At 38.7% G+C, this 26,379-nt stretch overlaps 1 long non-coding RNA gene across 2 annotated transcripts in view; it reads left to right on the plus strand.

Annotated features, from left to right (window-relative positions):
- The window catches only part of LOC105237230, a 51,788-nt gene that overhangs the window by 11,014 nt on the left and 14,395 nt on the right, over positions 1-26,379 (plus strand). For both annotated transcript variants that reach the window (XR_004620812.1, XR_004620813.1), the window contains one exon: positions 6,832-6,892. This is a non-coding gene — a long non-coding RNA (uncharacterized LOC105237230). The remainder of the gene's footprint in view (positions 1-6,831; positions 6,893-26,379) is intronic.

The raw sequence follows: 26,379 nt of genomic DNA on the forward strand, positions 1-26,379 counted from the left end.
TGGTCTGGTACCTATCCAGCTCAACTCAGGGGACCGGCTGAAAAAGGGATCCCCTACTCCTCCGCCATCTTTATACCACACCTTCTTTATCCATTCATCTGTTGGTAGACACATGGGCTGCTTCCATAATTTGGCTATAATAAATATATAATAAACAAAGCATATTATAATGCTATAATAAACATAGGGCTGCATATACATTTTTGATTAGTGCTTTGTATTCTTTGGGTAAATAGTAGTGGAATTACTGGATCATAGGGTAGTTCTAGTCTTAATTTTTTGAGATAACTCCATACTGTTTTCCACAGTGGCTGCACCAGTTTGCATTCCCACCAACAGTGCATGAGGGTTCCTTTCTCTCCACATTTTTGCCAACATTTGTTTATGTTTTTTTACTTTAGCTATTCTGACAGGTGTGAGGTGATACCTTATTATGGTTTTGATTTCTATTTCCTTGATGATTAGTGCTGTTGAGCATCTTTTCATGTATCATCTGTATTGTCTTCTTTGGAGAAATGCCTGTTCATGTCTTCTGCTCATTTTTTTCATTGGTTTATTTGTTTTTTTCAATGCTGACTTTTATAAGTTCTTTATGTATTTTGAATACTAAGCCTTTATCGGGTGTGTCATTTGCAAATAACTTCTGCCATTTAGTACGCTGTCTTTTAGTTTTGTTGATGGTCTCCTTTGCTGTGCAGAAGCTTTTTGTGGTACTCCCAATAGTTTATTCTTGTTTTTGCTTCCCTTGCCTCAGGAGACATATCCAGAAAAATGTTCTTATAGCTGAAGTCAGAGAAATTACTGCCTGCCATCTCTTTCAGGATTTTTATGATTTCAGGTCTCACATACAGGCCCTTAGTTCATTTTGAGTTTATTTTTTCATATGGAGTAAGAAAGTGGTCCAGTTTCATTCTTTGCATGTGGCTGTCCAATTTTCCCAATACCATTTGTTGAAGAGACAGGCTGTCTTCTTCCCATTGCATTTTCTTGCCTCCTTTGTTGAAGATTAATTGGCCATATAATCATGGATTTATTTCTGGGCTTTCCATTCTGCTCCATTGATCTATGTGTCCTATTTTTGTGCCAGTACCTTACTGTTTTGATTACTATAGCTTTGTAGCGTATCTTGAAATCTGTGATTGTGATACCTCCAGTTTTGTTTTTCTTTTTCAAAACTGCTTTGGCTATTTGGAGTCTTTTGTGGCTCCATACAAATTTTAGGATTATTTGTTCCAGTTCTGTGAAAAATACTGTAGGCATTTTGATAAGGATTGCATTAAATCTGTAGATTGCTTTAGGTATTACGGACACTTTAATAGTATTTGTTCTTCTAATCCATGAGCAAAGAACTTCTTTGTGTCATCTTCTCTCCACTTCTTTGTGTCATCTTCAATTTCTTTCATCAATGTTTTACAGTTTTCAGAGTACAGATCTTTTACCTCTTTGGTTAAGTTTATTCCTAGGTATTTTATTATTTTTGGTGCAATTGTAAATGTGCTTGTTTTAATTTCTCTTTTTGCTGCTTCATTATTTGTGTATAGAAATGCAGCAGATTTCTGTATATTGATTTTATATTCTGTGACTTTACTGAATTCATTTATCAGTTCTAGAAGATTTTTGCTGGAGTCTTCAGAGTTTTCTATATATAGTATCATGTCATCTGCGAATAGTCAAAGTTTTACTTTATCCTCACCAATTTGGATGCCTTTTATTTCTTTTTGTGTCTGATCGCTGTGTCTAGGACTTCCAGCACTATGTTGAATAAAGGTGGTGAGTGGATATCCTTGTCTTGTTCTACACCTTAGGGGGAAAGCTCTTAGTTTTTCACCATTGTGATGTTTACCATGGATTTTTCATATATGGCCTTTGTTATATTGAAGTATGTTCCCTCTAAAACTATTGTGTTGAGGGTTTTTATCATGGATGGATCTTGCACTTTGTCAAATGCTTTTTCTGCATCTATTTAGATGATCATAAATGTTTTATCCTTTCTCTTGTTGATGCGATGTATCATGTTGATTGATTTGCAAATATTGAACCACACTTGCATCCTAGGGATAAATCCCACTTGATCATGGTGAGTGATTTTTTTAAATGATTTGTTGGATTTGTTTTGCTACTATTTGTTGAGGATATCTGCATCTATGTAAATCAGGTATATTGGCCCATAGTTCTCTTTTTTGGCAATGTCTTTATCTGGTTTTGGTATCAGGGTAATGTTGTCCTTATGGAATGAATGTGGAAGCTTTCCTTCCTCTTCTATTTTTTGGGAATAGTTTGAGAATAGGCATAGTTTGAGAATAGGCATTAACTCCTCTTTATATGTTTGGCAGAATTTACCTGTGAAGCCATTTGGAACTGGATTTTTATTTGTTTGGAGTTTTTTTATTACTAATTTAATTTCATTGCTGGTAATTAGTCTGTTCAAATTTTCTATTTCTTCCTGATTCAGTATGGGGAGGTTATATGTTTCTAAGAATTTATCCATTTCTTCTAGGTTATCCAATTTGTTGGCACATAATTTTTCATAGTATTCTCTTATAATCCTTTATATTTCTGTGGTGTCAATTATTATTTCTCCTCTTTCATTTCTGATTTTGAGTTCTCTCTCTCATGAGTCTGGCTTAATGTTTATCAATTTTGTTGATCTTCTCAAAGAACCAGCTCCTGGTTTCATTTATCTGTTCTATTAATTAATTAATTATTTTTAGTTTTGTATTTCTGTTCTGTTATTATTTCCTTTCTTTTGCTCATTTTGGGTTTTGTTTGTCCTTCTTTTCCTAGCTCCTATAAGTGTAAGGGTTAGTTATTTGAGATTTTTATTTTTACTCCTGAGGTAGGCCTATATTGCTATAAACTTCCCTCTTAGAACAGCTTTTGCTGCATCCCTAAGATTCTAGGGCATTGTGTTTTCATTTTCTTTTGTCTTCACATATTTTTATTTCCTCTCTGATTTCTTGATTGACCCTTTTGTTGTTTAGTACCATGTTATTTAACGTCCACGTATTTGTGTTCTTTACAGATTTTTTTTTTGTGGTTGATTTCTAGTTTCATACTATTGTGGTTGAAAAAGATGCATGGTATGACATCAGTCTTTTTTAATGTGTTGAGAGTTGTGTTGTGGCCTAATATGTTATCTATTCTGGAGGATGTTCCATGTGCACTTGAAGAGAATGTATATTCTGCTGTTTTAGGATGGAATGCTCTGAATAAAACTGTTAGAGTCATCCGGCCCAATGTGCCATTGAAAGCCACTGTTTCTTTGTTGATTTTGTTAGGATGATCTCTCCATTGATGTAAATGGGGTGTTAAAGTACCCTACTATTATTGTTATTAGTATCAAATACTTTATGCTTGTTATTAGCTGCTTTATGTATTTGGGTGCTCCCATGATGGGTGCATACATATTTACAATTGTTATACCTTTTTGTTGGATTGTAACCTTTATGATTATATAGTGCCCTTCTTTGTCTCTTGTTACAGTCTTTGTTTTGGAATCTACTTTTTAAATTAACATATAATGTATTATTGGTTTCAGAGGTACAGGTCTGTGGTCCATCAGTCTTATATAATACCCAGTGCTCATTATATCACATGCCCTCCTTAATGTCTATTACCCAGTTACGCCATCCCTCCACCACCCTCAACCCTGAGCAACCCTCAGTTTCTTTCCTATGATTAAGTATCTTATGGTTTGTCCCCCTCTCTGGTTTCATCTTGTTTTATTTTTTTCCTCTCTTCCTCTATGATCCTCTGTTTTGTTTATTTTAGAGTCTATTTTGTCCAACATACATATTGCTACCCTGGCTTTCTTTTCACTTTCATTTGCATAATAAATGCTTTTTCATCTCTTCACTTTCAATCTGTCTATTTCTTTAGGTCTGAAACAATTCTCTTATAGGCAGCATATAGATGGGTCTTACTTTTTTACCTATAGCAAGTCCACTGTTAGGAATTTATCCAGAAGATACCCCTCTAATAATACATAAATATGTTTGCATGGGTTATTAATCACAGCATTGTTCATTGTTGCAAAATATTGGAAACAGGGGCACCTGGGTGGCTCAGTCAGTTGGGTGTCTGCCTTTGGCTCAGGCAGGTCAGGATCCTGGGAATCTGGGATCAACCCCTGCATCAGGCTCCCTGTTTGGTGAGGAGCCTGCTTCTCCCCCTCCACCCTGATTGTGCACTCTCTCTCAAATAAATAAAATATTTTTAAAAAATATTGGAAACAATGCAAATGTCTAAATATAAGAGAATGGTGAATAAGTTACATATATCTACATAGCTGTAAGAAGAAAAAACTACAAGAGAAATTCTATGAACTGTTTTCCAGGATATGGACTGTTTTCCAGGATACATTAAGTAGAAATAAGACAAGTGCAAAGGAGTACTTATTATGTGCCATCTTTTATAAAAGAAAGAGAAATAAAACGTACATCTATTTACTCATTTCTCCCCACCCCCCAAAAAAGATAACCTGAAACTAAAGATTACTTACTTACAGAAATAAAAGGGAGAGGCATGAGGTGGAAGGGATGATGGGGACAGGGGAAGAAACAGTTCCCTGAGTATAATTCTTTGTACAGTTCCTACTCTTAGAAACCATGATAATATTTCATAGACCAAAAATACAAATAAGTGATTCAAATCAAGCAGGATGAGAGGAGGACCCAAAATTCATACAAATAATAACAAATGAGCCTAACTCTACTACAAACTACACTACCCTGAAGGGGGTGGGGAAGAAAAGAGTAAACCTAAATAAGTTTGAAAACAGTATTTTGACTATGTGCTCTTAAGACTAAAAACAAAAGGAAATGTACACAACCATTGTATACTAGTTAGTAATTTCCTCCATCCCCCTAAAGGGGCATGAGTTAGTAATTCTGAAAATAGTTCATATATCTTTTAGGACTGTGCAAACAAGTAGATAAACTTTGAATAATGAGAAGCAGATTTCTTACTGTCAGAGAAAGGAACTACAAATAAGAAAAAGTATAACCGTAAGTAACTATTATAATTTTTAGGGTTATCCTTGGAAAATGATGCCAAGGTTGGAGCAGGAAAATCATAAAATTAGCCTGGAACATCTTGTGGTGCAGGAAAAAGAAGTACTCAAAAAAAAAATAATGGGCAATGTAGGGGCGCCTGGGTGGCTCAGCCGTCAAACATCTGCCTTCGGCTCAGGTCATGATCGAGGTTCCCTGTTCGGTGAGAAGCCTGCATCAGGTTCCCTGTTCGGTGAGAAGCCTGCTTCTCCCTCTCACACTCCCATTGTTGTGTTCCATCTCTCGCTGTCTCTGTCTCTGTCAAATAAATAAATAAAATATTTTTATAAATAAATAAATAAATAAAATATTTTTTTAAAAAATGGGCAATGTAGAAAGGACATAGAAATCAACTTGAAATGGCTCCCAGTGGTCAAACCTGTGCCAATTTGAAGAACAAAATAAACTACAGAAATGGATTAGGACATACAGAATAAAATAAATATTTATGTCTCTATGCATATATATGTATGTCTACACATATACAGATATATATTTTCATATATATAAGTGAGAAAAAAGGAAAACCTTTCTTCTTTACAGAATTTTAATTAATAAATGTCAAAAAATGATGGAAATAAAAAATTCATTTGGAAATTAGTGGGTTAATACAGGATAAGGTATAGAGTATTTGAACAGTTTTAAAGTATCTCTTTATAAGATACTAATTAAGTGCAAAGGGAAAAATAGTTACCTTACAGTAGAGAAATCCATTAAACACTACCTTAACCAAGTGATCAAAATTAGTATCATCAGAAATAAGCTACACCAAATCATAACTCCAAATACAATGAATTGAGAAAATTACAATGTCAATTCTGTGATATTTATATGTATAATATGAATTTATTGATTTAATCATAATCTAGATCCTGGACCATAAAATGGGCAATTTTGGGATAACTGGCAGAAGTTGAATAATGTCTGTAGACTAGTTAATACTATAGCATCAATGTTAATTTCCAATAAGTAAAATGTTAATATTTAGGGAAGTTGAATAAAAGGTATACGGAAATTTTATACTATATTTTGTACCACTGTTGCAAATTCTTATTAATCTGAAACTATTTCAAATAAAAATTTTAAAAAATAGTAAAAAGAAAAAAAAGCATTTTAAAATCCTGTCATCTATGGTTATATAAAATTTTGTTTTTAAAGGTACAACCTGACACCCTCTCAAAATAAAAGGATATTTTCTTCTCAAAATAAAAATGTTAAAAACATTTGCTTTATGAAAAACTAAAAAATATACATGGAAAGATATATTTTTTTAAAGATTTTATTTATTTGAGAGGGAGAGAGAGAAAACACAAGCTGGGAGAGAGGGAGAGGGAGAAGCAGGCTCTCCGCTGAGCAGAGAGCCCGAAGCAGGCTCGATTCCAGGACCCTGGGATCATGACCAGAGCTGAAGGCAGACGCTTAACTGAATGAGCCACCCAGGTGCCCCTAGCAAGATTTTTTTTTATATAAATTCTCCCCTAGATCAGTATGTTCCCTCTCTCTGACTCATTAGTTTTATTTTCCAACTACTGCTCATATTTTCAGAGGATATGATCCAAGTAATGATATAATTTTTCTATGAATAAACTCCTAGTGATTGTACCCCAATGGTCATTGATTGTCTTACAGTTTAATTTTCTGTATATATTGTTCCAGGCAACAGATGTCAGGGAGTTCCTTTTCTGCCCAAGCTATCAGCTGTAATTTAGCAGTAAAGAAGAGCTGGCCAATATGTAACAAGTACTAATGTGCAATTATGAAGTTTTCTTCTCTATTTCAGAAAGGAAGGTGGAGAAATGGAGAACAAGATAAAGGCCTGGAATCCCTGCTGCTCCAGAAAGGTGAGGGAAATTTTGCCAACTGTCTAGGACCCTTCACTACTCTGTACTTACTTCACATTCTTAGTCTCAGGTTATATTGAAGCGTGCTTTAGTTTCTTAAAATATATTTATTTACAACAAGCAGCTAATTAGGATGAATGCTTTTTAAATTTCATTTTAATGAAATGTTTCGCTTTGGAGAACTCAAATGAAACCATAGCAAGTCCCCTGATTTTACCACCAGAGGGCGTATGACATTAAGAAATAGGGCAAACAAAGCTGAGATTCTCTGATTTTATAGTTTAAAATCTGTTGCTAGCCACTTCCAGAAATAAACTCATTCAGAAGACAAATAAAGTATGTGCAGATGAGGACAGGAAGAGGTTACGAGGGAAAAACTCACTTTTTTCTAAGAATGTAATCCTCAACCTTGTTCTCAAAAGTGCTCACCTACATTCATTTATTAATTACATTATTGATTTAGGTTAAACACTTCATTCAACATTGGAAAAGGTTGGCAGTAATGAATTGTGATGTTTCCTCTCCTGGTGATGTTTAAGAAAAATATTGGCTGGCTAATGCAATCGAATCTAGGAAACGAGGGATGAGCTTGTCCAGAATCAATGAGGCCAAGGTCTTTGAGTTCAATTTGTGTATGGATCAGTGAACGTCTCTGTAAATCAGATTCACTCCCTCACTGTGACACATCGTGGGTCACAGAGGGAATGTAGAGAGAATGCATATGCACGAGCACCAGGCCAGCCCCACGCTAGAGAACTGAATTAAAATGAGTGCTCATTCTACTGATGCTGAGTTGATGAGATCTCCTTACAAATACATGGTATTTCGAAGTTAGAAATTACTTGGAGTAAAAACAATTTAAACTTCTCTGTTCCTCCTACCATCATTCCCCCATGACCCCTTTCTTATTTCTATTTCCTTTCCCACCTAAGCCCCAACCTCCCTTTTTTCTTTGATTGGCACATATAAGGAAAAGGAGATGAATTATTGATTTTAATAGCTTAAATTTTATTCAGTTCTATCAATAGTTGTGCTGAAACAGTGTGAATGGGCAGTTGATCTTAGGCTTGGACTTGAATCCAACTGGTCTCTGCATGAAATGGCACCTCACTCAGTCATTATACTGAGGTCGTTTCCTCCATTTCCTTCCTCATCTGGAAATGAGCAATTTTGAGGGAAACTGTGCATGTTAGTTGGAATCAGTAGTATATTTCTATATCCAAAACAGCCCATGTTGGTTTGAGGATGGTCATGACTAATCCACATTTGTAGAGCTGGAAATACCAGTGCACCACATTTTTCTCCCATGATGCTTCCAAATCTCTCTAAACAGGTAAAAGCAAACTAGAGAGCTAATTTTCTTGACAATTTAGCCAAAAACCGTGTATTTGTGATATAAAGGCTAAGGTCAGGAGAGATGGTTGTGCATTATTTGGAATGTTTTATATTATTCTAACATGTCTGAGATAATTGCAATGTTTCTTTTTTACTTTTTCAGAATAGTCCCAGAAATAATTATATAAATGTTCTGCATTGCCTAAAATTTACTAAAGTCTACTTTTTGCTAATATAGCTCATTCTTCATTCCTACTTTATCGCCTTCAGCTTTTTGATCAGTCTTTTATTATAAGATTTGGTGTTCCTCGTTAGATGTGAGTGTTGCTGAGCCCTAGCTCTGTCTGATAGATAAAAATCATCTTTTGAATCTACCAATTCTGACTGCTCTTACTGCTGTGATAACTTTGAGAACGAAATTCTTCTTTAATGAAGTTAAGTGGGTTTCAAAAGCAAACCTGCCTTCATCACATTTTGGCCCACTGAGGACCTGCTCAGTGTGAATTCCATGGAAATTGATCCTATTCTTTCTCTTTGAGCATCTGACAAACCTCTGTGAGTCCACACTGGAAATGACAGAGAGAAAGAGACCATACCATGAGCTTAACAGAGTTCACTTTCCCATCCCCAGTCACTCATTTGTGTGCCCATGGGATCCTCAGAGATCCCACATCACATTCTTCCCTTCCTGAACTCAGGTCAGATGGATTTCTTCCTTTCTCAAACTCTAATGCCTCCTTTGCTTCAATGCTCACAGAATTCTATTGTTTGGGAGAATATCCAAGGCTAAGTTAGTTTATATGTAGCAACTGTTTGTAGGGCAGCCAGATTTTGCTGACGTCCGAGAATAGGATGTTAGGGTATACTGGGTAGAATCTTACCCTAAGGATCCAGATTGAGATTGAAGTTACACCCTCACACCTGGGCAGGCTTCAATATGTTCCTCAGCTAGCAGGGGTGGAGACTCCAAGTACTACCCAGATACATGAACAATATGCTGCTTCTTTATTTTCTATCATAGATTTACTCTTCCTCATAAACATCCACCTCACTGGGTACCAAGGGATGAAAAACACTCTTTTAAAAATTTGTCAATATTAGGTATTATATTGTCTCTTCTCTTTTAAATGGACTCTTCTATGATGCATTTTCTTTTGGATAAATATCGAATCTTTCCAACTTCCTTTCTCTTCCTTTGCTCTTTCCAAAGATGGGGAGGATGGGGTTGATATGATCACATGGCACCAAGATCAAGGCATGACAAAGCCCTCTTGATTCCCAGTGAATGGTTTGGTCCCCTCCCAGCGGATGTGTCACTGGGTCCACAATGGCCTTTGGAGCATTTTGCTGGCACATACTCTAGTCCTGACCATTTGCCTCTGATGTGTCTTCTCACACTGCAGCAATTTGTGCATCCTCAGGCCTCTGCAAATTCTCTGGTCTCCTAAGCACCAACACAACCACTCATCCACTCACTGAAGCCTAAGAGACCTTCCAGAACCCCTAGAAGTCAAAGTTCTGTCTTATCCATCTAGCCACTTGGCAAGGCCACAATTATTCTATCACATCTGATGGGTATCTGAAAGGCTCTTTCCTCCAGTGTTTCAAGCAGTGGTAGGGGAAAAATTGGACTCTTCTTTGAACTTTCTAAGTAGGATACATATACTGAAAAAACCGCATCCCTGATTTTCCTTCCCTTCTTCCTCAGCAGTCCACAGAATGGAAGGGAAAATATCCCATTACTTGTAAGGAAATTCTTTTTATATTCTCTACACATACCCTCTCTTTTTATATCCTTTCTGAGGTGGTAGTTTGTCTCTTTTTCTAAAATCATAGCAGTGGACAGGTTGCAGAGAGAGAAGCTAGTTCATCCACCAAGAAAGATGCATCTGGAGAGATTCCAAAAATGTTCTGTCACACCTAACTTGTCTATAAGCTTCAGTTTCCTCAGCCAAAAATGGAGAAAATAATAGCTGGACCCACCCTCCAGGGATGAAGAGCTCTGTCTCGCTCCTGAAATCCTTCTGGATAAAAACTCTAGGAGGTGGATTGGGGCGCCTGGGTGCCTCAGTCGTTAAGCGTCTGCCTTTGGCTCGGGGCATGATCCCAGTGTTCTGGGATCGAGCCCCACATCGGGCTCCCTGGCAGCCTGCTTCTTCCTCTCCCACTCCCCCTGCTTGTGTTCCCTCTCTCTCTGGCTGTCTCTCTGTCAAATAAATAAATAAAATCTTCAAAAAAAAAAAAAACTCTAGGCGGTGGAATTTTATAGATCTCTATTTAATAGAGGGTTTGCCCCCTCAGGAAGTCTGTGCTAGCACACAATTCTTCCTGCCAGATTAGCCAGCATGTGACACGTACACACACACACACACACACACACACACACACAGAGAACCATTTTCCACTTGTCCCCACCCTCTCTTTGGAAATGTCCTTCAATCTGTGTTAGGCTCAAACAGCAATATTAAAATTTCAATATAGTTACAAGTCTAGTGAGTTGACTTTTCTTAAATGATTCAAAAACCTTAAAAACACAACTTACAAAAACCTTTACGAGACAATTATTCATTCAATAAATATTTTGTGAGCATCTACTATGCGACAAGTATTGTGTTGGGTCTTGGATGCATCAGTGGTCAAAACCAACCCAAAAACCCCAAACAAAGGAGGCAGGAGGAAACTTTTGGAGATGATGTAGGAGTTTATGGTGCTGATTGTGGCAATGGTTTCACAGGTGTATACTTACCTCCAAATACATCAAGTTGTATACATTAAATTACCTACAATTTTTTGTATGTCAATCATCCATCAATATAGCCCTTATACTTGACAAGAAGGGAAAAGGGTGAGAAAAAGGGAGGCAGATAAGCAATATACTTAAAGTATCCACATATATAAATAAAAACTATTGTACTTTAGGAGCAAACAAGTAGATTAATAGGAAAAATGGAACACAAATTATTACAATGATTAAAGTTGTTACTGTCTTACCCTCACTTAGCGTATTAAAGATTCTTGACTCACTTATTTATATTTCCCAATTAATTTATACCTTCTAGTGTTAAAGTAACCTTTAACCAACGGGGAAAGAAATATTGTCTCAGACCAGCAAATGCTGCAGTTTGCAGGTTATGATCAATTAATCCTTAATCAGGACCTGGGCCTTGGTTGAAATTTCCAGATTGATTCAGACTTAATCCAGTGACTATTTCTGCCTCCCCTGTCTGCCCCCCTCCTCTTTCAAGCATCAAAGGGCACTTATCATGTCAGTGGGTCTTTTCAAGACCACATCTTTTTTTTTTTCTTCTTTCACATCTTTCAAACAGTTTTGGTTCCTGGCAATCTGTCATGTTTTTCTGAAATGATACGTTCTTAAAGGTTTACTTGGCTGGCAACACACTGTTGTCCTTTCATTATTGTATATAATTTTGGAATGATTTGTTAGCATTATGATCAACTTATGACCCCTCGTTAGCATCTCTTGATAATTAGTCCAATCATCCAAGAGGTTTTGTTTCCTAGAAAATGAGAGATTGTGTTTACGGTGGATAATGTGGTGAATCTATCTTCTTTAAACCCTCAATTTCTACACATGTATTCCTACACTGCTGGTCATAGTCTTTCTTATTCTTGGTATACTTCTTACTTTTTCAGAACTCCTGGGATTACTCATAATTCTCTTTACCTTGCCTACATGCGGGAAAAGTATATATCTATGTTTAATAAAGGACCACATATCCAATAAAAGAAACAGAACACTCACATATGTCAACACCACCATTCTCTTAAAATTAATAAAAATTAAGCATATCTATTAAGTTCAATCCTCTTTCACATCACAATGTCTTTTATGAACTTCATCTTTTCCCATTTTGATTATCATTATGGATTCATGGAATCAAGAACTGAACTTGTTTATGAATAATTATTTTTTATGCTGAAATGGTTTTAAGTTGGACAATGGGAATCCCTCAAAGCTGACTCCGTTGTCAGCATTACCCCAGGTATTTTTAAGCTGCTCTGCATTCAGACAAGAGTAAAAGGTCCACCTAGTCTTTAAAGAGTTGGGGTTCCTTTTAGTGGAGAGTTAGAAAAGAACAAAGTCGCAGACATTACAGAGCACATTTGACATTTTATATCTCAACCTCTTTAGTGACAGAACATATTAGGAGTACACATGTATATTTTTAGTGTAGCTTTGATTTCCTAAATTCATTTTATTTTTTTCCGAAGTATTTCTTTCTAGAACACTCTTGAATCCAGAATGAGACAGAACTCTTCACAAGGGGTACAGACCAGTATTACCCCCCATTTCTACCCTCCAGCTGAAGCTAGAACTCAAATCCTTCTTCTGCCACTTTTACTCTTATCTTTCAGCTTGGAAATTGGGGAAAGTTTCACACACACACAAATAACATCTGAGCCAAGTCTTGAAGAACCAGAGAATTTACCGGCAGACTGGTGGTACAGGATGGGGTGGGAATGAGATATAAAAGGTACTCCAGATAAAACTGAGCATATAAATAGGTACATCATGTGCCGAGAGCCAGAGGCACCAAAGGGACTCGGAGTAGAAGGATGGGAGGAGAAGGCAGTGAGAAGAGATGAACGCAACATGGTATGTTTGGTGAGTGTATGAGAGATCTTAGTGTGCAACACTAAGTAGTTTCATTTTTATCCAATGGGTAGTACAAAAGTAACTAGGTGGTTTTAAGAAATGCCCTGGAAAACTAGCAAGATAAATTTATAATAAATTCAAAAAAGTTACTTATGTATACTATCAACCTTCTTTCAGTGTGAAAAGAGTTCTTCTAGAAGGAGGTTAAAGAAGGAAAATTTTATGTATTAAACTTTTAACAAACTCCTGATATTTTTATAAGCTGAAGTTGATGAGTCAATTCTAATGAAGATATCATCTCATTGTATGATGTATTACTTATCCATCTCTTTCACCCACAGAAGGGATCAGACATTGTGCCATTGTGGTAGGCAGAATTCTAAAATGGCCCCCATGATCTATCTATGCCCCTGGTGTTACATGCATGATGCAGTTATATCTTTGATTAGGTTAGATTATATGGCAAGAATGAAAGGATTCTGCAGATGTAATTAGATCCCAGATTTGTTGACAAATATCAAAAAGGAGATTATCCTGAGTGAACCTGACTTAATCAGCTGGAAGCCCTTTAAAAGGGTTTTGAACTTCAATGAGGTCACAAAGAGATTCTCTTCCTGGCTTTGAAGAAGCAAGCTGCTGTAATAAGTTCTACAACTACAAGGAAATGAATTCTGCTGACAATTATACGAACTGGGAAAAAGAATTTGAAATTCAGATGAGACCCCTGACCTGGCCAATACCTTGACTACAGGTATTGTGATACCCTAAGGAAAGATTCAGCTAAGCCAAATCTGGACGCCTGACCCATGGAAACTGTGAGATAATAAGTATATATTGTTGTAAGTTTCAAAATTTCTGGTAATTTGTTATGAAGCAATAGAAAACTAATATACCTATAGAATGGTAAAGAAAATCACAATAGAATCAATACTTACCTATTAAAATAGGCAGTGTGGTTATGGTTAAAGTCTACATGGGTCCATATCCCAACACTATCACCTACTTGCTATGCAATTTGGGCATCTTTCTTCGTGCTTCCATGCCTTAATGTCCTCATTGTGGAAGAAGGATAAAAGATAGGGCTTAACCTCATAGGCTCATTTTGAGGATTAAAGGACTTAATTTATGCAAAGTCCCTATAAGGGCACCTGCCATGCAAAAAGCACACTGTAAAACATTAGCTATCTTCATATGATGCTTTTCTACTAATAATCAACAGATCTAGATATATCAAAGGCTTTCTGCATATGCCCCCCTTAACAAATAAGAGTATCATCCTATAATAAACATTTAAGGCATTTAATAAAAGATCAAATTTATTACTGTGTTGAGTTTCCATAGTCAATTTCAGTCAGAAAAAAAGTTTAATAAAGGATAAAATAATATAAGAAAACATGGTCTCTATTTTAAACTACAAAAATAGCTGGAGGAGGCTTTACCATATCTGGAACTCATTATGCTCCCCTAAGATTTGGAGATCAGTCACAGTTCCAAAGTAATCACTAAAACACATGAACAGCTGCTAAATTCTTGTGTTATAATCGCTGTGTATTATTTCCAATGAATTGTACAATGCAAATATTCCACATATATACAATAAAATTAAAGGAAAATACTTTGGGAAAGCTATTTACCTATGGTAGGTAGAAAGTAGAAAGGTAGGTAGGTGGGTAGGTAGGTAGGTAGTTGGATGGATGGATGGGTGGAAGGAAGGAAGGGAGGAAACAGGTGACCTGGAATCCTGATCATGAGAAGATACATCTTGAATTCCCTGGGTCAAAGGGACTGAATTTTAGAGAAAATATCAAAAATATCAGCAGATTAACACAATAGAAGTTAATTTCTTGCTCACAAAATGGTTTAAAGTGAGATCGGTAGGGAAATTCCCCTCCGTGCAATCATTCAGTAACCGAGACTCCATCTTGTAGGCTCCTTCATACCCTATGGTTTCACTGTTATTTGCTTCCACCTGACAGGAGAGAGAGCATGAGGGAGCACATGTGGGAAGTTGTAATGGACCAGACTGAAAGTAGCATGAATTTTCCATTGCTGTCATTCTATTAAGGACAACACGGCCATACCTAACTGCAAAGGAGAAAGGAAAATATAGTGTGGTCTTGTGCTAGTAGGAAGGATTTCAGTGAAGAGAAAGCAGTCTCTGCCATAAGCACACATGCAATTTGGATGTGCAGCTGCTCCATGGTTGAAAATTTACAGGAGAAAATATAACCTTTAAGTCAAAATAATCTAGTTTTCAGGGGAGCATGGGTGGTTCAGTCAGTTAAGCAAGATGTTCTATTATTTGAGCTAAGAAATCAAATGTACAGAATCAAAATATATTATTCCAACTGAATTATTGGACTGAAAAGGTTTTAAAAAGTAGAATCTTCACACAATAGTAGTTCATTTCTTGCTCTTGTAAAAGTTCCTGGGCAAGTGTTCACATTAGCAAGCATCTTCCATGCAGTCGTTCGGAAATCCAGTCTTTGTCCATCCAGGGCTTGCCCAATCCCTAGGGCTTTATCTTCATTCTATCCAATGTGTAGAGATACACCACGGAAGCAATATGTGATGTGATTTGAGCTAACTAAGAATTAGGTGTTTCAACATTAGCATATTTGAAGCTCACAGAAAGAAAAAATACCCTAAAAATAAAATGAAAGCAACCTTAAAATATTAAGGAATTGAAAATGTGGTAATGGAGCTCTAGAGCTGAGATTCATAATAATCTCGTTATCACACACTTCAATTCAGGTTGTTTGAGATATTTTTAGATTTAACTTTTGCCACATATAAATGTATACCACCATACCTAAGGAACTCCATGAACACTCAGGTCCGGAATTGGACGTGAGCTATGCACGGCTTATCATCTGAAGCAAGTAACAGTATCACTGATAAGCTGAATTATCTCTAATTGAAAAGATTAATTTACAGAGTGGTTCTAAAGTCTGGATTACTGTGAGGATGCTGTCTAATCAATGCAGTAATTTATCAAAAGCAGAGAACAGCCCTTGTTCAGCATGTCTCAAAGTTGAGTTATGTACGGACTTCTTTTACAGAAAACTAATTTTCACTAAGCCCCAAGTATATATCCATGGTCTTCTGGTCTTCAGATTCCAGTTGGAAGAATACATTCTTAATCAAAATAACTAAGAGCAAAATGTGGCCCTGCATGCCTCCTCTTCTTGGTTTCTCCATCATATTCCAACCTCCCTGATTTCAAATCCCACTCGCTGTACCCCCTTGGCACACTCACACCCCTTTTGTGCTGTCCTCTCTAATAAGCTTCTTGGAACACATCCCCCCCCCCCATCTGATTGCCTTGGTTCTACCCAAGTTTACCTCTTAGGCCTTGTTCTAGTTTGATGAACTCGTTTTATTTTTTTTTAAGATTTTATTTATTTATTTGACACAGAGAGAGACACAGCTAGCGAGAGAGGGAACACAAGCAGGGGGAGTGGAAGAGGAAGAAGTAGGATCCCAGAGGAACAGGGAGCCTGATGCAGGGCTCTATCCCAGGACCCTGGGATCATGCCCTGGGCCGAAGGCAGGCGCTTAACAACTGAGACACCCAGGCGTCCCTCTAGTTTGATGAACTCTGCTGACCTGACAAACCTATCAGAATCTGTGCCTTCCACCCCATGTGCTTCATTCATAATATGGTAGTCAATGTTCTCACTTCACTAGGTTTCTCTGCTTCTGAGTGCTTACCTTGGCTGGACCAAATATTAGGGAAGAGGGAGGAAGGACATTTGGGGTACTGTCCATGTGCTGAGCCTCATGGCATCATTTCATTTATTACCCTGTTGTCCTTGGGGAATTACTGGAGCACTTCAGCTTCCTTTCCACCTCTGCAAAGTGGGAATGGTAACAGTTTCCTAGGCTCAGATAGCAGCCACTGTTTATTTAGGTTCTTACTATGTGCCTGGTTCTCTGTCAAATGTTGAGTGTATTATCTAATTTAATCCTTATACTACCCCTGAGAGGTAGGTTCTTAGTATCATGCCCACATTTTTAGATGAAGAAATTGAGGCAAAGGAAGGTTAAGCAGCTCAATCAGTTTGGGAAAAGCCCTTGGAGCCTGAGAGTTTCCAGGTGATATCAACCCAGTTCATTTACTTGCTTCCTGAAGTACAGTAACAACAGAAACTGTTATGACTAGAGGCCCATTTACAATAAATACCATAGTCTCACTGTGTGCTCACTTGAGCAGCACTTCTGTGGTGGTTCTTTGCCACATCAGCCCACATTACCAAAAGTCAAGCAACACAAACTTAAATTTGACCTAGTTTAATCAAAATGTGGGCTGTGGTTCAATTATTTGACAATTGGTTACTAAGAATTTAAAGTGTCTAACCACCACTATAAATGTAGTCTTTCTCTTGTGGTCTCTCTCAGAAACTAAGCTTATCATTTCTCACTGCCACATATTCCCTGTAACTCTTCCCAAATAACCTGAAAATGCACAGAGAGCTGCCTCCCCACAGAGCCCATATTTTAAGGTGTGGAATTAAAGAGGCCTCATGGGATAGACCTTAAGATGACATTCCAGCTAGTCAACAAGTCCCAAATGTTAGCCCTTACATTTATTGTCTGCAGTGGGCTGGCGGTAGCATTAGAGACTTGATTTTCCTCAATAATAGTCTCTATTATTTACTTCCCGCTTAAGGAGTTGACAGACTCAAGTGCAGAGGAGAAAGACTGAACTCAGGAGTGCTGGTGTCAAAAGGACGGTCAGACCACAGCCAGCTGACACCCACTGGCTGTGGTTCCCTCTACTACCAGTACCATGGGCTGAAGTGAGAGGATCAGAGGTGGCCCAACTTTGTGGGAGCCAAGACTCATCTCTGCCCTGCTGGCCACACCCCTGCTTAGTCTATAAAACAGGAGGTGTTTCGAATAATAGACAAGGATTATACACCAGATTCCAATGCAAGAGTGAGCTGTTGCTTTCCTATTTCCTGTTTGGGTCACAGGCCTCCTTCAGCTATTCTGGAATGTTAGAACTAGCAATCTGTTTTGAGTTTGGAAAGGTCTGATGTTCCTTTATGTGGGGGTGTTCATTTATCAGAAAAAAAAAAAAAGCCAGCCTCCTGCTGTCAGCAGTGTAGTGTGGAAATGTAGCACATCCTACTCTGACATTTCTTTACTGCCTCCTGAGCCCCAGTTGCTAGATTGTGGTTTCCAGGTTGTTTTGCTTTTTATTTCTTTCTAATTGGTTTTACTCTTCATGCCAAGTGTCTTAAGTCACATTAATTAAAGATGTAATATTTCTAAAGTACCAGGGAATGCGGGTATCAGCCTCCTGCCAGGATGGACAGATGGATTTACAAATGCTTTGCCTTGTGTGAAGCCCTTTTGCTGATTCTCCTGGAGTAGTGGATTTTGATAGTGTTGCCCCTTACCTCCATGGCTCCCATTCCCTAATTTCCAAGGGTTAAATCCACTGCCACCTACTTATCTCTCAGGGAAAGCTTGAAAGCTTGAGACTTATCCAGACTTCCCCGATTTCTCTTTTCCAACCCTTGCAACAGTGAGCATCCTGGGAGTACCTGACATACAAGGCTTTGAGCTTCAACTCTGGTCATGTCCCCCTGGCAATTACCTCTACCTAGGACCCTAAGCAGTTTATATGACCACTAAAGGTGTGAGAGAAATTGATATTTTTGGAAACATGAGATGCTGAAGGTCAATGCTTGTTTTAAAAACACTCATACACATTTTTCTGTGTCTGTGTCAGTCTTCTCAATCAAATAACATTGCCTGGCTCATTTAGCAAGTATTTATCACCTGCGTTTTTTGGATGCACCACCACCATAAGAGAATAAAAAGAATGCAAAGCAACAATGGCCAGGGCACTTGACATATCTTAATGCTTCCCTACTCATTACTATTTGTATTCCCATTTTACAAAGGAGGAAACTGAGGCCAGGAGAGGTAAAGACCTTTGCCCAGGGTCACACAGGACTGTCTGGCTCCAGAGTCCACACCATAGCCACCATGCTAGGTTGTCTCCAGAATCTCCCAAAGTAGCACACTCTTGATGCTAGAGCCAGGCATCAGTCTTGAATACTTGCCTTTTGTTCAACCCTGATGAACTATTTAGAATGACCCAGAAGGAAACATATTGCCTCTAGCTCTCCCTGAAAGCCCTGATCCAAAAAACTAACAAGCCACAGGCCTCCTGCTTCCTCCTTTCAGTGCCATACTCTCAGGCTCTGGTGTCGGGGTGCCCTGCTCTCTCTTAGCCCTGGCACCAGCCAGCACCAGCCCTAGATCTGGCCCAAACCAGCTCCCCAAAGGATCTCTTCACCCCTCAGGAGACTTCACCCCTTCTATTTATCTATTATTTACAACCTTCAGGCCTCTAAACAGCATGCACCTACACCATCCCCTTCCCAGCCTGAGGACAGAAGTGGGGCAGGGCAAGAGAAGGCATGGAAGGCATGAGCCTGGTCTTCCTAGACTGCTATCAATGACAATTTCACCACACAGAGGATTTTCATTCTAATGTCTCCACTGTAAGTCTTCAATGGTTCTTTCTTCACCTATCCTGGAGGAGGTTGGAATTAGGGAGAATGAAAGACTAACAGTGATCCTCTGAGAACAGCTTGAGGTTTTAAACCACTTAGGAGTATCTACATTCTTAAAAGAAAAATAAGTACAAGAAAAACAATCTATAATAAGCGAGAAAGATTTTAAATTTCTGAGATAGAAGAGTTCCAGGTGCTTTGCAAAAGCAGGGTTGATCATAGGAGTGGGCTGCTATGGTGTAGAGATGGGAGCCATCAGGAACCACAGGGCTAGGTGACTTATCCTCATGCATAATGAAACATCCAGGTCAGTGGACAGAGCTGGGATGGAAGGTCCTTCATGAGACAGACATCAAGGTCCTCTGCATTCCGAGGAGTCACCTTAAGTTCAGTACATGACAGCCACTGGACAGGCAGAGGAACGGTATAGATGTAGATGTGTCCATCTCTACAGGAAAGATTACTGGGGGGTGGAAGAGGCTATGCTAAACCAAGGAAATGCTGCCTCCACTTCTCCCTAAAATAAAGGGAACAGAAGGAAGGAGAAGAACATGTGTAACTAGCTTCCTCCAGAAAGCATTTCAAGTTAAGTCATGTCAAAGCCATGAACCTAACCTGGGCCTGTGGTTTGAGGAGGTGGAAAGTTTAGATTCCCCCAGCTGGTGTAACTTCTACGAACCCCATCATACTCAACAAGCATATGTTTATATATCACTAACAATATCAATTATTATCACTTCATGTGCGTAATATAATTCCAGCCTATGGGTAGTTTAATTAGGGAAAGACAACTACTGGAACACAGCACAGGGTAAAAGACTTTGCACCAAGTACAGAAGGAAAACAGCACACATTAATAAAAACAATGAAACCTTTGCTCTTTTTATGGTAGGGCTCAGTTGGGTTAAAACTTCCTGAGGTATAGGGAAGAAACAAGCAGTGGCAAAAGAGGGATGTGAAATGGCATGGGACAGAGCAGTGCAAACAAAATGGGAAGGTGCTATCAAAGGAGAAAACAACAGAACTGGAACAACCCAGCACTACTCATGACAGCTCAGCCTCAACGCTGCACAGACACGTTAAGCATTTGCCTGTGATTTATTAGAAAGCCCGTGGACAGCTGAACATAAAATGGTTGTCCTATTTTATTGGATTAGGTGGTAGCACATATTTTTAGCACTTAGACAAACTTTTCTAAGCAATTGAAGTCTGAGAATCAGGGTTCAAGTTCTGTAATTTTAGGGAAACAACGTCCCCGCATGAATGTGCAATAGGACACTACGAGAGGGAAGTACAGTAGGTAACATGCCACAAATATATCTAACCTTTGAACTCCTTTATTTTTCATGCCAATCTATTAACATCTACAATAGTGTTCTGTTGAATCCAGTTTGAAATACAGTAAGCTCATGATGATTGATTTTACATATTGACTTTGCTGGCCACAGTGCCCAAATATTTAGTCAAACATTACTCTGGATGTTTTGTGAGGATGTGTGGAAGAGATTTACATTTAAATCAGTAGACTTCGAATAAAATGGATTGACTCCATAGTGAAGGTGGGCCTCACACAATCAATTGAAGACCTGGATAGAACAAAAGCCTGACCTCCCCTCGGCAAGAAGGACTTCTGCCAGTGGACTGCCCTTTAGACTTCACCTGACATCCTGGTTCTTTCTGGTTTGCCAGCAGACTGCCTTTGCATCTGAACTGCAACCTTTCCCTGAGTCTCCAGTTTGCCAACCTTCCCCCAGGTTTTCAACTCACAAAGCCTCTACAATCACATGATCCAATTTCTTAAAATGAATCTATATCTAATTTCTGTATCTACACTTCCTATTGGTTCTGTTTCTCTGGAGAACGCTGACTCACATACTAAATTACTGTAAATTTGGAAAATAGAATGGAGTCTATTTCCAAGTAGTCAGATTAACTGTTATTCATGGCACAAAGAGCAAGAGGAACATACATATTTCTAATGCACCATACAAACAGATTTTGAGATAAAGGGCAGCTAAAAACCCAGGCACTGAGACCAAGTATGAAATATGTCAGAACAAAGTGAATCTTAAAAGCAAAAGCACCAATATAAGAACTAAGGGATCAAAACACCAATTGAAAAAAATCCTGGACTCTTACTGAGGTCTTATCTAAGGCAAGCCAGACAGACATAAAGCTTTTAGCTGACATGCAGGCAGAGGCTTCAACTCAGTCTGGCTTAAACGTTCATGCTCCAAAAGCAAAGCCACAGAAGGAGGGAAATGGAGTCACATGCTTCTGCATGATAAAGGCACAGCCAGAGAAAAACTGAAGAAGAGCTGAAGCATAAAATTGGTGTCAAGTTTGGGAGGGAAAGGCCCAAGACAAGGTCCCAGGGTCCTTACTAATCTCACCCACCGTGAGGCAAGCCAGGAGCAAGTCATCCCACTCTTGTGGGCAAAGGCTTCACCTTCTTCTCACATATGTTACTTTGAAGCCTCTAGAGTTATTGTAGCTTCTATGAACAATTTCTAAGCATCCACACCACAATTCTCCTTAACTGTGCTTATGGGCCACCTATACCCTGACACACTGATTTCAGTACTCTGTGGTCTCCTAAACAGAATTTGATGTTTATAATAAAAACACAAGGACATATATTTAAAAAGAGTGAAATACAAAAGTCAACAAATAAAGGAGAAAGGGAAGATTATATTCTTTTTGAAGAGAAAAGCCATAGAAAGAATAGCTAAACATGAAATTCATTTTAATAAGCATTTACTACAGACTTCTCTCCAAGTCTAATTTCTTCACCAGCACTTCAGAGAGGTTAGAAAGCCTGCCATTTACCTTCTTTTTTTTTTTAAGATTTTATTTATTTATTTGACAGAGACAGCCAGCAAAAGAGGGAACACAAGCAGGGGGAGTGGAAGAGGAAGAAGCAGGCTCCTAGCGGAGGAGCCTGACGTGGGGCTCGATCCCAGAATGCTGGGATCACGCCCTCAGCCAAAGGCAGATGCTTAATGACTGCGCCACTCAGGCACCCCTGCCATTTACCTTCTATGACCTTGGGCCCAGTTACTTAACTCTCTATGACTGTGTCTCTATCTATAAAATGGAGGAAACGTGGAAAAAATAAAACTTTCCCAGAAATTAGCACAGCTTCGAATTACTGCCTATTTCTTCCATTGCTAAGCTAGTGAAAGTTCCTAAAAGAAAAGTCTAAGAGAAGGCCATTATTTATTGTGCACCTACTATATGTTAGCATTCTACAAACTAGCTCATTTAATCACCAAAGCTTGTGAGAAAACTTTTTTTTTTAAGATTTATTTATTTTTGAGAGAGAGAGATTGAGAGAGAGCACAAGTGGTAGGGGCAGAGGAAGAAGGAGAGAAAATCTCAAGCAGACTCCCTCCTGAGCACAGAGATGCGGGGCTCGATCTCACAACCCTGAGATCAGGACCCAGGCTAAAACCAAGAGTCTGTCGCTCAATGGACTGAGCCACCCAGGGGCCCCAGAAAACATTTTTATTAACATATGGATGAAATGAAGTCTTAGAGATCTTAGAACTTACATCAGAAGCTGCAAGTGACCTAAAATCTGCCCTCTCGTGAAGCAGAGCATGGAGTGATGCTCCACAGAGCAGGGTCCACATGTCAACCTGCCTTAGAACCATTCAAAATGCTTGTCCCTAGATTATCACTGACACCTACTTAATTTCATTCTCTTGATAGTAGCAGAATTTCAATTTCTTGATTGTAGTGGTTTAAATAAGTAACCACTGCCATGATTCTTCTGCATACTCAAGAGCCATTGGTTTTATTGGTCAGGAGCATGGACTCTGAAATTAGGCCTGGTCCTGATTTTGCTCTGTTCTAGATACATGACCTAGGGCATATTACTTAACCTTTCTGAGATTTTTTACCTTATCCAAAACATGGAGATAATAGAAGCCCATAAGTTTACTGCAATGAGAGATGCCTGGGTGGCTCAGTTAGTTAAGCAACTGCCTTCAGCTCAGGTTGTGATCCTGGGGTCCTGGGATCGAGCCCCATGTTGGGCTTCCTGCTCAGAAGGAGTCTGCTTCTCCCTCTCTCTGCCCATCCCCCCACCTTATGCTTGTTCTCTCTCTCCCCCCCCAAATAAATAAAATCTTTTTAAAAAAAGGTTACTGCAACGATTAAATAACAAATGCTTAGTGCCTAGTTCAAGGTTTGGAACATGGTAATTATTATTTCCTTCACATAACATTAACTTGATTTCCTTTCTGCTTCCTCATTCAACTTCAGGATTCACTAGCTTTGATGTCTTCCCCATCACTTAACTGAAACAAGCCAAGTGAACAATACCGGTGGCCTCCTTGTTAAATGCAGTGACCTCTTTTCCAATCTCATGTAGCTTTAAATCCATTTTGTCCATCACTTATTCATTAAAACTGTATTGTGCATTGGTTCTGGGCCCAACATTGGGCCAGGTAGAACGTATACAATGATGAATACAGCAGGTGCAATATCTACCTTCATAGACCTTTCAAGCCTATGCTAGGAACACTGATTTCAATAAGTAGTCATATGGTGCTATAAAAGAAGAACAGCTTGTCATAAAAGAAAATAACAGAAAGGACATTTTGTCAAAGAGGGTCAGGGAAGGTCTGAAACCTGAGAAGGAACCAGGTATGAAAATAATAGTTCTCAGGGCGCCTGGGTGGCTCAGTCAGTTAAGCATCAACTCTTGATTTCGGCTCAGGTCATGATCTTAGCGTCCTGAGATGGAGCCCCATGTTTGGCTCCACACTGGGCGTGGTGCCTGCTTAAGATTCTCTTTATCCCTCTCCCTCTGCCCCTCCCTCCTGCATGCTCTCTCTCTAAAAACAATTAAATAAATAAATAAATAAATAAATAAATAAATAAATAAAAGTCCTCACAGAAGGAACAGCAGCATGTGGAAAGACCCTTAGGTAGAAAAGAGCTTGTCGCATTGAAGGAAGTAAGAGAACATCCATGTGGCTGGACAAGAGGAAGGACAATAGGAAATAAACTGGGAGAACAGGCATGGGCTCAGCCATACAAAGCCTTGTAAACCATCATGAAGGTGTGGGCTGAATCCCTAGGGCAACTTGGGTACATTGGAAGACTTTGAGCCAGAGGATGATATAATCACTGTGGCTGTGATGTGGATGGATTAGACGGGGGACAGAAGAGAAGATGAAAGAACAGTTGATTTGGATAGCTTGGATTTGGGTGCTGAAAGTGGAGGTGGATACACAAATGGGAGAATTCAAGTTAAATTTTCAGTGGAAAATTGACAAAATCTGGAGATGAACTGATTGTGGAAAATAAAAAAGGAAGAGGTGTCATGAACTATTCTGAAGCTCAAGGTTGAGCAACTAGTGGAATAGCAGAGCCATTTACCAAGAAGAGGCATGAAATTCCCCCTGGGGGAAGTGCCAGGATCTGTACATTTGTAGAAATCTCCCTCGTGATTCTGATGGCCAACCTTATTGAGAAGAGGCAACCTAGAGAGGTGGTATAGAGAACAGAAGTCAAGTTTAATGGCTAACAATCATATCTTTCTTTGGAGGTGGTTTGCCTTGTTCAAGTCTTGTCACTTCCCGGCTATATTATTGGGCAAGTTGGTTTCTTCATCTATAAAATGAAAATAGTAATAGAACCTGCCTCATAGGTGCCATAAAGGTGGTCATCTTATAAAACATTTGGAACATTTTCAAGCTACCATTTTTAGATCAGTTGAATAAACCAGGTGCTTTCACATCTCCAAGGTCTTGCCCTGCCCTTTGCTTGATGGACTCATCTCTTTTTCCATGTGATGATTTCCTATATTCTTCATGGACAGCTTTTCTTGACTACTCCTCCTACCACCACTGAACCCAGCCAATCATCTAGGCCATTTCTCCTGCTTGCATGATCATAGAACTTAACACATCATACTAGAGTTATACTCATTTGTTTTCTGAATAAGACTTAGGACTCCTGGAAGTAGCTGGCCTTATCTTATACAAATTTATACCCACAGAAATTAGTCTGATGTCATGGCTCGAAGCCCAGAATGAGTATGTTGGATTTAAATGAATTTCGCTAAATTAAAAACAGGATACTCTTAGGGAATGCATCTCACAAACTAAGTCTCTTGTTTAATTATATGGTATCGTATGGATGTAGACACAGCAAGTTACACCCAAGAGATATAAAAAATTCACCCTAAATGTCTATTTAGGCCCAACCTTAAGCCTAAACCAGTCATGCCAAATATAACACCTTTCTTATCTACCTCTCACCTCCGCTTTGTTCTTCCTGAGCAATGTGGGGCCCATGCCTTTCTGTGGAACAGAAGAAGGGGGAAGGGGGGCGAGGAGGAAGACAAACTCCTACAACTTTACAAAACTTTCCTTCACCTCTTAATGAGGGAAAGAGAGCTGCTACTGCATGTGCCGGAACAAGCACACTCAGGCTGCTCTGAGTCCCTTCTTACCATGTGGCCTGGTGTAGACAGTCCAAACATCAGTAGGCAGATACCAATATTAATATTGTAGCAAACCATCTTGGAACAACCTTCGTAGTAGGACATGTGGTTTTACCATGCTCTTCTATGGAAACACAACTTGGTCTGCTTTATGCTAATGCTTCTGGAGTCTTCAAACCCCAGAAAATATGTGTGACATACTGGTTGCACGTTTTAAACCAAAATAATTTTAGAATTTGGTCTCTCTCATGCTAAGGTTGCTAAAGACTTCAATCCCCAGAAAGTATGCAGGAGGTACTAGTCATGCATTTTAAACTACAATAATTTGATAAAGAGTTTGAATTCCTAAGGGAAAAGATGAAAGAACGTTTCACTCTACCCTTTAATCTCAAGGCAAATGGGCAGAGCTGGAGGCAGTTTGACATATATAAGCAGACAGTTTTTGGAGCCAAAAAGACCTTGTCCAAATCCTGATTCATTCACTTTTTAGTTCTGTGCTTATTAGAGTTGTTAATATTAATATTAATAGTAATACTAA

Source organism: Ailuropoda melanoleuca, chromosome 15 (genome assembly GCF_002007445.2).
Source record: "Ailuropoda melanoleuca isolate Jingjing chromosome 15, ASM200744v2, whole genome shotgun sequence".
In the NCBI taxonomy this organism is placed as follows: domain Eukaryota; kingdom Metazoa; phylum Chordata; class Mammalia; order Carnivora; family Ursidae; genus Ailuropoda; species Ailuropoda melanoleuca.